The sequence below is a fragment of the Peromyscus maniculatus genome, chromosome 6 (assembly GCF_049852395.1).
Source record: "Peromyscus maniculatus bairdii isolate BWxNUB_F1_BW_parent chromosome 6, HU_Pman_BW_mat_3.1, whole genome shotgun sequence".
Classification (NCBI taxonomy): domain Eukaryota; kingdom Metazoa; phylum Chordata; class Mammalia; order Rodentia; family Cricetidae; genus Peromyscus; species Peromyscus maniculatus.
The window spans coordinates 76,248,267-76,264,892 of NC_134857.1; positions in this window are offsets into that span (position 1 = coordinate 76,248,267).

A 16,626-nucleotide genomic window follows, 5' to 3' on the forward strand; every position below is an offset into this window, starting at 1 on the left:
AGATACAAGCACACAACAACAAAACAAACAATAAAAGAGGAGATGGCCAGCTCACAATTCTCAGGAAAGCGCCTGAGGCCCAGCTTGGCTTGTGTCTCAGGAACTGACATTTATACTTTATTTATCTTTCGAAATTGACCTTTAAGCAAGAGATTGTCCTTGTGATTGGGGAGACTAGGTTTAGTCATCTATTTAATATGTGTGATTGAGAACGTGTACTTTTATAAACATCAATTAACATTATTAAGAAAGGGCCTCTTGGCCATTTCTCCCTCTTAGAGGCATTATTAGGTGTAGTATCATTAATTCATTTAAGAAGTTTCAGAGTTAGGCCTGATGGTACAAGCAAGACTGAACTGGCTTCTCTGTGAGCTGAGGCAGGAGGATCACCTGTCCGGAAAACTTAGCGAACCCTTGTCCCAAGGAGCAAGCAGAGGCTGAGTGTGTATCTTAGTGGTAGGATGCTTGCTGCTCACGTGTGAGACCCTGGATTCAGTCCCTGGTGGCGGAAGGAAAAACATAATTCCAAGCTAGTGTGGTGTCACAAACCTTTAAAACTCCCAGCACTTGGAAAGCAGAGGCAGGAGGCTGTCTGTGAGTCTGAGGCCATCCTTAGGGAGTTCCAGGACAATCAGGACTACTTAGGCAGTGATGTCACAAGATTAAACCAAACAGAGTGGCTTTTGGCCTCCTAGACTTTTAGTACCTAGAAAGACGGATGTGAAACCAGTGACCATAAGAAATAACAACAAGCATTAAGATAGGAAGTAGTGCTGTCAGAAAATGGGGTGGAAACGCTCTCACTAAGCTCTGGAGGCTTGTCTTAGCTACTTTTCTGTTGTTGTGGCGGCTTGAATAGGAATTGAAGGTCCAGGAATATGGAAATATAAAATTATAAACTTAAAAATTAAAAACTGACAACCATTAGCTTGGCTAGCAAAAAAAAAAAAAAAAAAAAAAAAAGGATTAACCTTTAACTGGGCCTTTCCATGTTTTACAATGGGCAGCTCTGTCAACAACCCAAATGTTAGTTTTCTTTTTACTAAAGATTGCCCTTTGCAGTGGGCAGAGGCGCACACCTTTAATCCCAGCACTCGGGAGGCAGAGTCAGGCAGATCTCTGTGAGTTCAAGGCCAGCCTGGGCTACAGAGTGAGATCCAGGACAGGCACCAAAATTACACGGAGAAACCCTGTCTCGAAGAAAAGATTGCCCTTTGCAGCCCTGGGGTTAGCTATTCTTCCACAGCCTCTACTGCTCACTGCTGAAACCAAAGCTCACTTTTAATGAGTTCTGTGTGCAGCCACCTGCCTCGCGTTGTGTTGTATCGCCAATGGGAGCCCAGCTGTGTCAGGAAAAGCTGCAGGTTTGGACAAACATCAATGAACTGAGTCAAGCAGGGCTGCAGGATACACAAATATTGTTTAGCCAAAACCTCCTAAGACCTTGTTCATGGAAAATTGTAAAAACCTAAAACAATTTGTCTCCAAAAGTTTAACTTTAAAATTGTAAAAATTTCCTTTGTCTATGTCTCATGCTTACTATAAAGAGAGGCTCATAACCCCTCTCCAGCTGCCACAGCCTTAGAATTCCAACATTGGCTGTGGTCTCAGCTAGCTGATAATCTTTTGTACCCTGTGGTGTTTTTTTTTAATTATTTTAATTTTTTTATTTTTCTGGAATAAAGTTTGCTTCCAGTTTAATAGACTTTGGTGGTCTGTCTCCTATTATTGGGAGACCTCAGACACAACAGAAGGGCCCCCATAGGCTCATAGATTTGAATGCTTGGTCATTATGGAGTGGGGCTACTTGGTAAGGATTAGGAGGTGTGGTTTTGTTGGAGTAGGTGTGGCCTTTTGGAGGAAGTGTGTCACTGGGGGTAGGCTTTGGGGTTTCAAGTGCTCAAGCCAGGCCCAGTGTGTCTCTCTGCCTGCTGCTGCAAATCTGGATGTAGAATTCTTAGCTCCTTCTCCAGCACCATGTCTGCCTGCATGCCACCATGCTCCCTACCATAGGTGATAATGGACTGAACCTCTGAACTGTAAGCCAGCCCCTATTACATGTTTTCCTTTTATAAGAGTTGCTGTGGTCATGGTGTCTCTCCACAGCAATAGAATATTGACTAAGACAGCTGGGAAGAGACTCATGACCAAAGCAACTTATAAAAGAAAAAGCATTTAGTTGGGGGCTTACAACTTCAGAGAGTGAGTCCATGACCATCATGGTGGGGAGCATGGCCACAGATAGGCAGGCATGGCGCTGGAGTAATAGCTGAGAGCTTACATCCTGTTCAACAGGCAGCTCACACAAACACACACGCACAGAGAGAGAGAGAGAGGGCGCTAACTAGAAACTTGTGGAATATTTCTGTACACTGTAAAAATGTGTCGCTGTGATAAAAAGCTGAGTGGTCAATAGCTAGGCGGGATTTTCAGGGCACAGAGAAGGCTGGGAAGAAGAAGGCTGAGTCTTCAGCTAGACACGGAGGAAGCAGGAAAGCTGCATGAGCAGTATAGAGTAAAGGTAATAAAGCCACGAGGCAGAAAGTAAGTTAATAGAAATGGGTTCATTTAAGTTATAAGAGCTAGTTAGAAACAAGCCTAACAAACTATCGGCTAAGCTTTCATAATTAATAATAAGTCTCTGTGTTGTTGTTGGGAGCTGGCTGGTGGATAGAAAAATCTGCCTACAAGAAACTGTTGTGAAATATTATTTTAAGGTGTATTACATTTGTTTACGCTGTGGAGTATTTGTTTTAATGATGCAAAGATGTGTTGCATTCTTTTATGTTGCATTTGCTTAACTCTGTGGAGCTGTGTTACTTTGCCTGTCTAAAACACCTGATTGATCTAATAAAGAGCTGAACAGCCAATAGCAAGGCAGGAGAAAGGATAGGAGGGGCTGGCAGGCAGAGAGAATAAGTAGAAGGAGAAAAAGAGGGATTAGGAAGCAAAAGAGAGGAAGGAGCAAGAAAAGGAGGAGAGGAGGACATCAGGGGCCAGCCACCCAGCTACATAGCCAGACACGGAGTAAGAGTAAAAGAAACAGAGAAAGGTAAAAGCCCAGAGGCAAAAGGTAGGCAGGATAATTTAAGTTAAGTAAAGCTGGCTAGAAACAAGCCAAGCTAAGGCCAGGCATTTATAATTAAGAATAAGCCTCCGTGTGTGATTTATTTGGGGGTGGGTGGGCCCCCAAAAAGAATAAAGAGTTAAAAAAAAAACCCATCAAACTACAAGAAGCAGTGAGGGGCTTTGAAATTTCAAAGCCCACCCACAGTGACACACCTCCTCTGACAAGGCCACACCCCTTAATCCTTTCCAAACAGTTCCACCAACTAGGAACCGATCATTCAAATATATGAGCCTATGGTGGCCATTTGCATTAAAACCACCACAGAGGAAGGCAAGGTCTCTTCCAGAAAGGGGCTTGTAGGCTAAGAGCCAGGAAGGTTAGGAATGAATGTTCCAAGCAGCAGGCAGCATGGGCAGAGGCCCCTAGGGGATCGGGAAAGAGGCTGCTCAGGAAGAGGTGGAGCCACAGTGTGCAGAGGACAGTGAGGTGCTCACACAGTAGACAGAGCCATGCCGGCAGGATCAGATTTGACGTCAGCTGACTTGGAAGAACTCACTTCCAGGCTAACCTGACTGGGAACAGAAAGGCACTGGACGTCACTAAAAGCAGTGAGTTCAAATTCTCAGAGGCCTTATGGTGTGTCCTGGGCCTCCGATAACTGTTCAATGCAATGGGACTTCCTTTAAACAGGAAATGGTGCTTCAGGCTGATCAGGTTGACCATAGACAGCCCGGTATCCTGCAAGGGGCTTCCTTTCAGTATTTATTATTTTTGTATCTGGCTGTTTCTCCTGCGTGTGAGTCCTTGCACCGTGTGTGTGCACTGCCCACGGAGGCCAGAAAGGAACATCGGGTTCCTTGGAACTGGAGTTACAGGCAGTTGTGAGCTGCCCTGTGGGTGCTGGGAATTGAACCTGTGTCCTCGGGAAGAGCAGCCAGTGCTCTCAACCGCATATCCATCTCTTCAGCAAGAGGCTTTCTTATTGCGGTTTGGTTTTCTTTGGCTTTTGACCTCGGGGGACAAGTGAGAGACCAGCTGGACCCAGGCACGCACTTTTTAGCTAGCTGCAGCTATCACCTCTCATTAGGAGGCAAGAGCCCAGGATCTGACACCAGGCGGCCTTGCATTGAATCTCAACTCTTTTCCACTCAGTGGTTATATGGGATGGTCAGCTTTAATGGTCAGTTTTACAGAATGTAGAATCACGATGGAAACAAATCCTGGAGCATGTCTATAAGAGATTTTTCTTTTTTAAAGATCACTTTAAAAATATATGAGTATGTCTGAGTGTATGCCAAGTGTATGAGGGTGCCCCTGGAGCCCGGAGGAGGTTGTTCGAGCCTGTGGAGCTGGAGTGGTGGTTGTCGGCTGCCCCTTGAGGGTACTGGGATGTATTGTTATTTTTTTAATTGTCTGTATTGTAGGTGTGTGGTGTGCATGGTGGGTGTGGGGGTTTGCACTCTAGCACTTGTGTCAAGGGCCTCACAATGTGAGGAGGAATCGGCTCTCTTCTTCCACCAAGTGAGTCGCAGTGGCTGGACCTGGGTTGTCCAGCTTAGTAAACTGTCTTTACCCCCCGCCCCAGCCACATCGCTGGCCCCCATTCAAAGTGTTTCTCAGATACATACACAAAGAAGGAAACTGAAATCTGAACACTAACTGTGTCTTTAATGATTAAAGATGAACTGTTCACTGTTTTAGATGTGAGCTTGTCCCACGACCTTTATCTTTTAAGGATACATAAAGAAACACTTCACTGGGACACAATACAGTGTCTGGAATTCCCTTCAAAGTTGAGTTATATCATGGGGACATAAACACATTGTTTATTTATTTTTGAAACAGGCTGCCACTGTGCATCCCTGGCTGGCTGGAAACTCACTCTGTTAGGCCAGGCTGACCTCAAACTTTCCTCTTCCTCCTGCCTCTGTGTTTCAAGTGCTGGGACTACAGGTGTGCGTCACCATGCCCAACTGAAATGTATGTATTTTAAAGCTGCTAGCTGACGTCTCTGGACAAGTACCTCACCGTTTTTTGCTTGGAGGTTTTTGTTTTGTATTTATATGTGAAATGAATCTTTGCTGGGTATGGTAGTCCCCTCCCAGCACCCAGCAGGAGGAGAATCTCAAGTTTAGGGCCAGCCTTGACTACATACTGAGACTTCGTTTCAAATAAACTTTAAAACAAAACAAAATCAGTACAAATAAAAACTTGGGGCCTGGGGCATGGCTCATCAGTTAAGAACAGTTTTTGCTCTGGCACAGGGATTTAGTTCCCAGGTCCCCTTTACAACCATCTGCAACTCCAGTTCCTGGGGATCAAAGCCTGTCTTCTGGCCTCCCGGGACACCAGGCATGCATGTGGTGCACAGACATACATGCAGGCAAAAACATTCATACACATAAAATAAAAATAAATTAATCTTAAAAAACAAAACAAAACAGCAAACCTTTACATTGGAATTGAGGAGACCTGTACGTGCCATGAGCGATTGTAATGTTTTCTTTCTTTCTTTCTTTTTTAAAGATTTATTTATTTTATGTATATGAGCACTCTATCTGTATATATGCCTGCAGGCCAGCAGAGGGCATCAGATCCTTCTAGAGATGGCTGTGAGTCACCATGTGGGTACTGGGAATTGAACTCAGGACCTCTGAAAGAGCAGCCAGTGCTCTCAACCTCTGAGCCATCTCTCCAGTCCCTGATTGTAATGTTTTCTAACTCTTTGGTACTATGTGTCCTCTTGGCCTTTCTTTTCCCCTGTCCTTCCTTAGTTGAAGTAACTGGGCTATTTTCATAGCAAGTTTCTCCATCTTGGTCTTATTGATTGCTTTCCTTATCGTGTGGTGTATCACAATCGCTCTCCTCTGCATTCCCAGCAAATCAGTAGAGGTTTGATGGGGTTTCAGTTCACATTTCACCTCCTGTAAGTGGTAGGAAAGAAAATGTATGTATGTATGTATGTATGTATGTATGTATGTATGTATGTGTTGTTATTATATAAAACACTGGGGATTTTTACATTAGAACACCAGTAATAATGGCGACTTGTAAGGATTGGGGGGAGGGGAAAGCTTTTCCTTGTTTATTCTTATCTTTTATAATTTTTGTTTACTGGGCATGTGCTCTTAAAATTATTGTTAGCAAGGAGTGGTGGATGGTGGATGGAATTCCAGCACTGTTGGGATCATACAAATCCTTGAGCCCGCAGATCTCCAGAGAAACCAGGAATGTTAAGCATGCTGGTTGTCTTTCCACTGGGAAAGATGAAAAACCTGTTCTTCCATCCAGAAGGCCAGGGACTGGAAGTGATTAACAGCCCAGTGATCTGCGTTATCTTTTGGGCCAGGCCAAATCAAGCTCCTACAACCAGGATGGGAGGTGGCTAGTAATCTAAATGACCCTTAAAGCCAGGGGCCCCCAAGCTCCCACCACCAGGACCAGAGGTGACTAACAGCCCAAATGACCTCTACACTATCTGCTTGACTGAGACCAGGCCTTAGGCCCTGAAGCTAGTACAGTCAGCCTATCTCTAGAACCCATCTTCTTGGAAGCAATCACTGTATCCTGAGTCAATGTAATTAAGATTCCTGTGCACTGGGGATTGTATTACACCAGGAAACTCCCCCCCCCCCCCCCCCCCCGCCCCAAATTATACTGGACTTAAATATGTTAGGGATAAATTGCCTGACGCTTTGGAACTCTTGATCCGGGTTGATGAAGTCAGTCTGATCTGAGTTTTCATTCCTGTCTCTGAGGTTTGCTTCTCTGCCTGACATCTGCAGAGACCCCCTCACAGCACAGGAAGGAGCCTGAGGCAGGAGGCTGCTGCAAACCTGAGGCCATTCATAGTGAATTCCAAACCAGCTTGTGTTACAATGTGAGGCTCAATCTTAAACACAAACAAAACCAAACAACTCCCAATCTTATTAAATAAAACCCCAAACTAACAAGACGGAGCTCTACAAAACAGCTTACGGGTGGTACATTCGCGTGACCACACAGTGATGTGGGAAGCTGGGGCAGGATTTGGAGCTTGAGGTCATCCTGGGCTACGAAGTGAAACCCTGTCTCAAAAACACCACCACCACCAAAACCCAAGGAAGCAAACAAAAGTTCCAAATAAAACAGAACACAGTAAACTCAAACCTCAACTACAAACCCTGCTGCAGGGTGTTGTGGAAATAAGGTATTTCGAAATACCCGAGACCCTGCTAGACTCTGAAAGCATTGCAGGTAATTCTGAGAAATAGTTGAGAAAAACCCCAATAACTCAAACAGCAACCAATTTAAATTAAGGGCCGCAGTAACGAGAACAACAAAAAGTCCTAAAGCCCCTGGGGTTGAAGGGCAGACCTGCAGATCTGGGACTGGGACTCCCGTCTCCCAGTCTCATTAAAACGATAATCACTTGGACCTGGGAACACCAAGTTCTGGTGGTAGAGGCCTGAGGTCCCAGCGCTGGGTTACCCCAGGGAAGGCTTGAGGCTTCTCCAATTACCACGCCCTACCACCCCCTGCACCCCCTCCTCACCCCTCCACCCCTGGTGCATGCACCTCTTCCTCTTTTTAAAGGCACCATCTTGCTATGTAGGCCATATTGGCTTCAGACTCTCAATAATCCCCCTACCTTAGTGTGGTGGCTTGGATAAAAATGGCCCCATAGGCCCACGTATTTGTTTTGTTTTGTTTTGGTTTTTGAGACAGGGTCTCTCTGTGTAACATTCCTGGAACTCACTTGGTAGAGCAGGCTGGCCTCGAACTCACTGAGATCCACCTGCCTCTGCCTCCCACGGTGTGCGCCACCACCGCCAGGCGTGGCTCATGTATTTGAATGCTTAGGGAGTGGCATTGGGAGGCGTGGGGGAAGTGTGTCACTGGGCATGAGGTTTAGGGTCTCAAATGCTCAAGCCAGGCCCAGGGTCCCTCTCTTCCTGCGGCCTACTGGTTTGGATGAAGAACTCTCAAGCTATTTCTCCAACCTGCGCGGCGCCATGCTTCCCTCCATGACGACAATGGCTTAAACCTCTGAACCGTAGGCAAGCCCCAACTCAATGCTTTCTTTTATAAGCTTTGTCCCGGTCATGGTGTCTCTTCACAGCAATAGCACTGTGACTAAGACACTCAGTTTCCTAAGGCTTGCATCGGGGGATACGGGAATGTGCCACCACAACTAATTGTCATACTTTTTAAAAAATATTTATTTGTTTTTGTTTTATGTGTGTTAGTGTTTGCCTGCATGTGTGTCTGTGCATCACATACATGCCTGATGTCTGTGAGGCCAGAAGAGGGTACCAGATCCTCTGGTTTTGCAGCTAAGGCTATTTTAAGCTGCCGTGTGGCTGTTGGGAATTGAACCTGGGTCCCCTGCAAGAGCAGCCAGTGCTCTCGACCAGCGAGTCATCTCCCTGGACCTGTCAAATCGTTCTTACATACAAATGAGCTGCAGATTCTGCTTCCTCTGAAAGGGAGGTGATTAAATAAGGGGTACTGGAGGCTAGCAGTCACCCAGACCGCTTTAGAATTCTGCTTATCGTGGAAACATAAAGGAAGATATTTCTGCTCACCTCGGTTGTTTTTCTTTGATATTACTTTTAACATAAAATAGTAAAAACTAAAACAAAAAACCAAAAGAGGTCCAGAAAGCCTGCTGTGTTCCAGTGCCTCCACACACCATTTCAGCTCCTCAGAGGGAGTCCTGGAAGGTTGATGTTATGATTCTTATTTACAGTGGAGTAACGTGAGCTTCGGACGGGACAGATAATTTGGACTTCTTCCAACACGTTGCATCGTTTCAGAGTGCCTCTGCCCAAAGGAAAACCATCCCCAGTTTGTAAAAGCAGCTGGTGAGTGTGCAGGTGAAATAACTTGGTGCTCTGTTCCGATGCCTTCTGAGTTTTACTAAAATATTTGTCTAAAATCTGCACAGGGGCTGTGGCCCGGCGGTAGAGCACTTACCTCACGTACAGGAGGCCCTAGGTTCAATTCCTAGTACTACCTAAAAATTGTACGTCGTACCAGCTGTGATGGCAACACTCGGGAAGTAGAGGCAGGAGAACCATAAATTAGAGTCTAGCCTGGGCTATATAAAAAGGACCTGTCTCAAAACACCAAGGCCTTGAGCTATCAAGATGGCTCAGTGGGTAAGCCTTGCTACCGAGCCTGACAGCCTGAGTTAGGTCCCCAGGACTCACGTGATGGAAGGAGGGACCAGACTCCTGAAAGTTGCCCTCTGATCACCATGCATGCACTGTGGCGCGCGCGCGCGCACACACACACACACACACACACGAAATAAATGTAAAAACGGAGGGTTTTGTAGAATATCTGTCTAATATGTGCAAAGTCCTGAATTCAATCCATCAGCACCACAACTAGACAAATAAGTAAATATGGAAATAAATACAAAATAAAAAGGGAAAGAAAAGTGCACAGGATAATTTGAAGATCTGTAAATACACGTGCCTCGTCCTGCAGGGCTTAGTCCTGGGAACCTGGCTGGGGAATGAAGAAATCACAGACACACACACAGAAAAGCCGTGGTAGGGTGGACTGTACTCACTTTGAAGGAGGGCATCTACCACACAGCCCGGAAACTGCAGTTTCATTAGGCACAGCACAGGAGGCAGGATTAGCTAGTGCGCATGGCAGGTCTCTGCAGGGGAGAGGTCTCGGGCTGTTACCTTCTGGGAGGAGCAAGCTCTGGTCAACAGTTTCTGCATACGCTGGTCAATCATCCATAAACATGCACATTTGGACCATATTTGCCGTGCCTCTGAGCCTCACCCGGGGTCCATTGCCATTTTCCTGGGTCTCGGGCACCGGGGTCCTTGACATGGCCATGTCCATGTCAGTAATACACATTGGACTGTCATAATTCACCGAGGACTCCATCCACTCCCGCGCACATATACTTTTATTTATTTGTTTTTAATTTTTATTATATTTACTATTTTGTGTGCAGGGGTATGTACATACCATGGCACAAGTGTGGAGGCTGGACATATATCTTTAACAGAAAAGTAGACTATTAGTGCTGAGAAGCACACACAGAGCTCATGTAATTTTCCCCTTTGGTTTCAGGGTAATGTTCTCTGCCTTCCTTTCCTGCCTCCATGAGCTCTGTAAGTGGTGCAGGAATTCCCCAGACGACAACCTGGGGCATAAGCTCGCCCGGGGATCCGCAAGCCTGCTGTGTGTCCTCTGGGTTGTTGAGAGGAACCAGCTGAGCCTCTAGCTCTCTATCCAGATCCACAGTGCCAGCTGCCTGAGGGACAGAGCCACTTGCCACTGCCAGTTACAGCTGGGCTCTGGCACAACCTGAAACTTCTCCCAGGCAGGGTCTTCTGTCGGGAGCCAAGCTGAACCAAGACCCTCTCAGAGGCCCTGATGGGAGGGAGAAGGAAACACTAGTTCTGTGTCCTTGCTCAGGGGCAGACTTGGCAAGGTCCAGTCTGGGGCTGGGCTACCAAGAGTTAAGGTTTTGGTGCCAGGCTTTCCCCAAAGAAAGGCTGTGGTTATCAGTCCGAGAGCTGCTGTGTCTGAGATATCCTGTTCTCTCCTTGTCTACATTATTTTCTTTTTCAATTTAGCTTTCTGCTGACCTTGGCCCATTTCCCCCACAAGCAGTGTGTAAGATGCTGCACTTCTTAATAAAATTGCTGGACAGGAGCCATCAGCTCATGCAAGACCTTCTGGTCCCAAACTTTCTGTCTTCTTCATCTTTCCATCCCTGACTCTCCCCCTTCACACCTTGTTTCGGGACCCTGTGGGTTCAGGTCACTCTCCCAAACTCCTGTCATGGTAAAGTTGGTGCCCTCTTCCCAGGAACTCCAGTAGAGAGGTCCAGAGTCACCTTTAATTCCTTCTCTGATCCGATAGCTCCTTTCTGCTCTTTCCCCAGTCCAGATTCAGGCAAGCTTCTGTGTGCAGTAGTGTGAGCAGTTTCCAGCCCATGGCTATGACTGATCCCCTTGTTCTCAAGTACTTCGGTCCCTAAGACCTCACACTGGACCGACCTCTTGCCTTGAGTTGTAGCTGGAGAGCTTTTCTCTCTGGGTCCCACCAAGTCCTGCCAGTCCCGGAGCCCACTTATAAAATAAACACACAGACTCTTACATTATTTAAACTGCTTGGCCATTAGCTCAGGCCTATCATTGTCTAGCTCTTACTCTTATATTTAGCCCATTCTATTCTATACTTTGCCACGTGGCTCATGGCTTACTGGTACCTTACATCTTGCTTGTCCTGGCGGTTGCTCCAGGCATTCTCCCTCTCTGCCTTCCTGTTCCCTCAATTCTTCTCTCTGTTAGTCCTGCCTATACTTCTTGTCTGGCTACCAGCCAGTCTGTGTTTATTTATACAGAGCGATATCTACAGCACTTCCCCTTTTCTTCTTTTTCAAAAAGGAAGGTTTTAACTTTAACATAGTAAAATTACATACAACAAAACAATTATTAAGCAAGAATTACAGTTACAATATTAAAGAAGATATCCTATCTATGTTATATTTGTGAGTCTAAGGTTTTATATCTAACCCATCTTTTATCATAACTGAGGAAATTATAACTATCTAGTCTTCAACCACATCAAAGACCTCAGAAGTATTGGTCCCGAGAGAATGTTGGGCTTCTAAGACATTTCCATTTGGAAGTTTGTCTTCTTGGCACAAAATGGCCTACGGAGAAAGAACTGACCCTGCCTCAACTGTTGACAGTACGAATGCAATGCTGTCCTTCCTGGACAAGCGGGACACAAGGAAAGCGACCACTGTACTCTGCCAAGACAGGGTAAGATGGTCTTTCAGAATTCCTGCTTCTGAAAATGGTCTGTCAGATACTCTAGGCCTGTAGCCAATTTGAATGCACCAACAATGCTGAGAAACATTAGGTGACTGTCCAGGCTGCCAGCTGTCTCTGTCTACTCTTGCAAGACTCCCGAAAGTTGCTTGCATCCATCTTCCATTTCTCAGGTACCATTATGTTCCTTCTCAGGTCTTTGATGGGATTGAAGACTAGCAGTTATAGTTACAAATTATATATATATATATATATATATATATATATATATATATATATATATATATATATATAATCTTAGATAGAACATATTAAGTATTAGATTCAGGTTCTTTAGGATAGGATACCTTTTGGAATGATCTTTATAACATGCCATTTACCTACGCTCTAGATGTCTCTGGATTTTAGTATGTGTTTCTTGCTTGATATTGTTCGCATTGGTTGTAGTTCCATCTTATCTAGGTCATTATCCCTCATTATTCTTGGACAATATTTGATAACCATTCCTTTGTATATAGTCTTGTATTAGGTTAGAACCTTCTTATTTAGACAAAAGGGGGAGATGTAGTGGGTAGCCATTCCAACCTTGATCTGGAAGTTCCAACCCCCATTGAGGCTTCGGTAACTGTCACGCCTACAAGGTGGGGCCAAGAGAGGACCCTGAAGACCCGAGATCCGAGATCCGGTTGCACCCCCTCTCTTCCTGCTTGGACTGGGGACGCAAGAGGTAGACCGAGGAGAGTTTCCCAGAGAACACCACCGGACTGTGCTGCGTCTTTCACAGAACCCGCCACCTACCTATCCCTTCATTTCTAAGTTATCCCATTAAATAAATCTCCCTTTTAACTACATGGAGTGGCCTTAATATTTCACCAATATCGAGTGCAAGATTTTTTTTTTTGTACCACCTACCCCAGGCCAGCTTTCTTCATATTTAGCTTAAATCTATCAGCCTGATTAAAGTTCACTGCAGTGTTTCCATTGATATTTTTGTTTTTCATTTGGAAATAGGATTTTCACATGTGTAACTGGGCATGGGTTTTAAAATGAAATCATCCTTGATTTCGGCCTTAAATTCAAATATTGGCATTATATAAGAGAAAGAAGATGGTGTCTGGGTTCACGGAGACACAGGGAAGAAGGTGGTGTAGAAAAAAAGGCAGAGCCTGGAGTTCTGTCACTCTAAGCCAAAGTACATGAGAAGTCACTGGGAATTAAGAGAGGCAAGGAAAGATGATCCCCAGAGCCCTCGGAGGGCTCACCGCAGCTTGATTTCAGCCTGTGTGTCTTCGCTGGCGTCATCTTTGTAATGAAATTTCATGATCAAAGTAACTTAGGGAGGAAAGATTTATTTGGTTTACACTTCCACATCATAGTCCATCATCAGGACCGGAACTCAAGCAGGGCAGGAACCTGGAGGCAGGAGCTGATGCAGAGGTCATGGAGGAGTGCTGCTCACTGGCTTGCTTCCCATGGCTTGCTCAGCCCGCTTTCTTATAGAACCCAGCACCACCAGCCCAGGGATGGCACCCATCCTGGGCTGGGCCCTCCCCCATCCATCACTAATTAAGAGAATGCCCGGTAGTGGGATCTTATGGCTGCATTTTCTCAGTTGAGGTTTCCTCCTTTCAGATAACTCGAGCTGGTGTCAAGTCGACAGAAAACTAGCCGGTACCCTGTGAAAGAGTAAATTGATGTTGTTTATAGTGATTTGTTCGGCGGCCCTAGAGAATGTGATTCCCGTGTCCTCTTGGCAAGTGGTGTGAGCTCTTCTTGTCATTGCACAAACAGGCTGCCACTCAGTCACAAGCCCACAAGAAAGTCAGTTGTCTGCCTTGCTTTGTTTGTTTGTTTGTTTGTTTGTTTGTTTTTGAGTCAGGATTTCTCTGTGTAGCTTTGCACCTTCCCTTGAACTCACTCTGTAGCCCAGGCTGGCCTCAAACTCACAGAGATCCACCTGCCTCTGCCTCCCGAGTGCTAGGATTAAAGGCGTGCGCCACCACCCCCCAGCCAGTTGTTGGCCTTTCTGCCTAGAGTGGGTCTGAGGAGCCCCAAGGAGATGCATGGCTGGGAGTCCACACGTCATCTAGAATATCTCAGTACCACCTGCAAAGATAAGTGATCCCCTGGGAAACTCTGGCTGAGCAGTCAGGGAGGTGGGTCAAGCCCCTCCAGGAGTGAACCTGTCCCTTGACTCTGCCGCTAGACACCACCAGCAGGGTTTGACCTCTGGACACAGTCCTCCAATCTCTGCAGCCATCTCCACACACCTTCTTCTTCATTTGCCCCCCTCCTCTCCCCGCTTGCCTCCCTTTAATAGAAACTCTTGTGATTACATTTAGGGCCCCATCTGATGATCCAGAGTAGGCTGCCCACTTCGAGGTCCTTCATTTATTTACATTTACAAGATCTCCTTGCTATATAAGATGATGTCTATATATTCCAGGGACTGAGATATGGGTGAACTTGGATTTGGGAAATTGGGGCTATTTTTCAGTCCCCCATAAATGAGCAGCCCTTCCTAAAGCATCTCCCTTCAAACATGGATCCCATTGATTCAGTCTGGTCAGAAACTCTGCCCTCAGCTAATATCACAGTGTGAGCTTCAGCTATGTGTGTGGGTAAGGCATACCACCCCAAGGCAGCTGCTGCTTTCCCAATCTTGGGCCATCCTGGAAGAAATGCTTTCCTGGCCTGCAAATTCCTGAGAGCAGGGAAGGGCTTGCATTTTGTCTCCTTCTGGGTTACAGTTTAGAAGCCAGGGGAACTGGGTCTTTTGCCACATATTCCTCTGACCACCTACTGTGTTCCATGCATGCTCAGGATACTGATTTGCTGAGACCCAAAGCCAAACCCTGCCCCGAAGGAATTTAGGATCTTGTAGGACAGTTAAATCAGTACAGGAGGAAATGATAACACAGAGCAGGGGTGCAGTTGTTGTTTTGGAACTTGAGAATGTGGTCGGTTGTCCTGAAGAGTCCATATAAGTGACGGTGGTTGTGGGGCATGTGAGCGAGCTTCCCGGGGATGCATTACGATGAATCCCACCAAGGAGAGAAAGATACCTGAACATAAAAAAGGATTTGGCCACATCAGGGGCCTAGTTGGGAATCGCAGAGACTGGACAGGGCCAGGCTGTGTCTGCAGAGGTGACTGATGAGAGTTCCAGGACCGTGGAGAGATTGGAATGTGACAGACCGACCAGAGACATTCCCTTGTCTTGGGACAGCTTGAGCCTCCAGGGCAGCCATTCCTTGCCCATCTGCGTCAGAACTATCGTCCCATGACCAGCAGATGAAAACCTTTGGAATCTATTGACTTAACAGACCAACCCCAAAGCGAAGACTGTCATGAACAGCATCCTGGACCTATAGAAAAGCTTCTCCCATCTGCCTATAATCACCTCTCAGAGGTGCTGACCAATGTATTTTAAACTTGCCTTGATTTATGACTGTATTTGTTCTGTAAAACTTCATGAAGCTGATTTCACATTGGGATATGGAATTTGGGGTAACCTAAATCTGTATTCCTGGGCCATGGTCACTCAACTCCTAAACTATCTCTTGTTCCCTTTAAGATGAGAGATACGGGGGGTTGGGGATTTAGCTCAGTGGTAGAGTGCATGCCTAGCAAGTGCAAGGCCTTAGATCTGGGGGGTGGGGGGACGGGAGATACGGGTTTTACATCGACAGGTGAATAGCTTGTGAATTTAGTCAGAGGCCAGGGTGAAGCAGGGGTGGAGGACAGAAAGGGGGTAATTTTGCAATTCAGGGGTGGAAATGAAGCATACCTTTGTAACTTTATTTTTTGAATATTTAACAACAGTGAAATGTTCATATCATTTGTTTAAGATGACATGCGTTTGTCATTGTGGGAATTATTTCCTTAAATGCCTCCAAACACCATTGGCCCGTCCATGATCTCCACTTTAGAGATGACGATCATCTTTAGAGATGAAGATTCAACGTCTGCCACAGCCTTGCAGTGGTAGGGGGGCAGAGCCAGGACTGAGCCTGTGACTGTCCGCAGGGTTTCCGATTCTCCGTACTCGGCATATGGTGTAGATGTCATTGTGAAGGTAAAGGAGTAGAGAGCCTGAAAAGATTTGAAAGCATAGGCGTGACAAACTATGCCTGGCGTGGGGCAGAGGAGTCTGTCCCTGCATGGTTTTGGAGTTGAGCTGGAAGCAGAGTCAGGTGATGTAGCATGAATCTTCAAAGTTCTTATTAATAAAATCAAACCTGAGGCGAGTTATTGGGGTCAATACTGGTAGATCAGAGAGACAGAACAAGCCACAGCTATCTCACCTCACCAGTTCCTCAGCTGGTCCTGTTTCCTCAGACTGGAAGCCTCTGAGTCCTCATCCAGAATGAATCTCAGCTGAACTGTGCTGCTTCAAAGCCTGAAAGCTTAACCAGCCAAATGCTTCTAGTTACTGGTCCTCACGCCTTATATACCTTTCTGCTTTCTACCATCACTCCCTAGGATTAAAGGCTTGCTTTCTGAGATTAAAGGTGTGAGTCACCATGCCTGGCTCTTTCCAATGTGGCCTTGAACTCACAGAGATCCCAGATGGATTTCTGCCTCTGGAATGCTAGGATTAAAGGTGTGTGCTATCACTGACTAACTAGTGGCTTTTCTGTTCTCTGACCCCAGATAAGTTTATTAAGGTACACAATATTTTGGGGAACACAATACCACCATAAGCTGATGCAGTGTGACACTGAGCCCTGGGCATAGCATGCCCTGGGCATCACG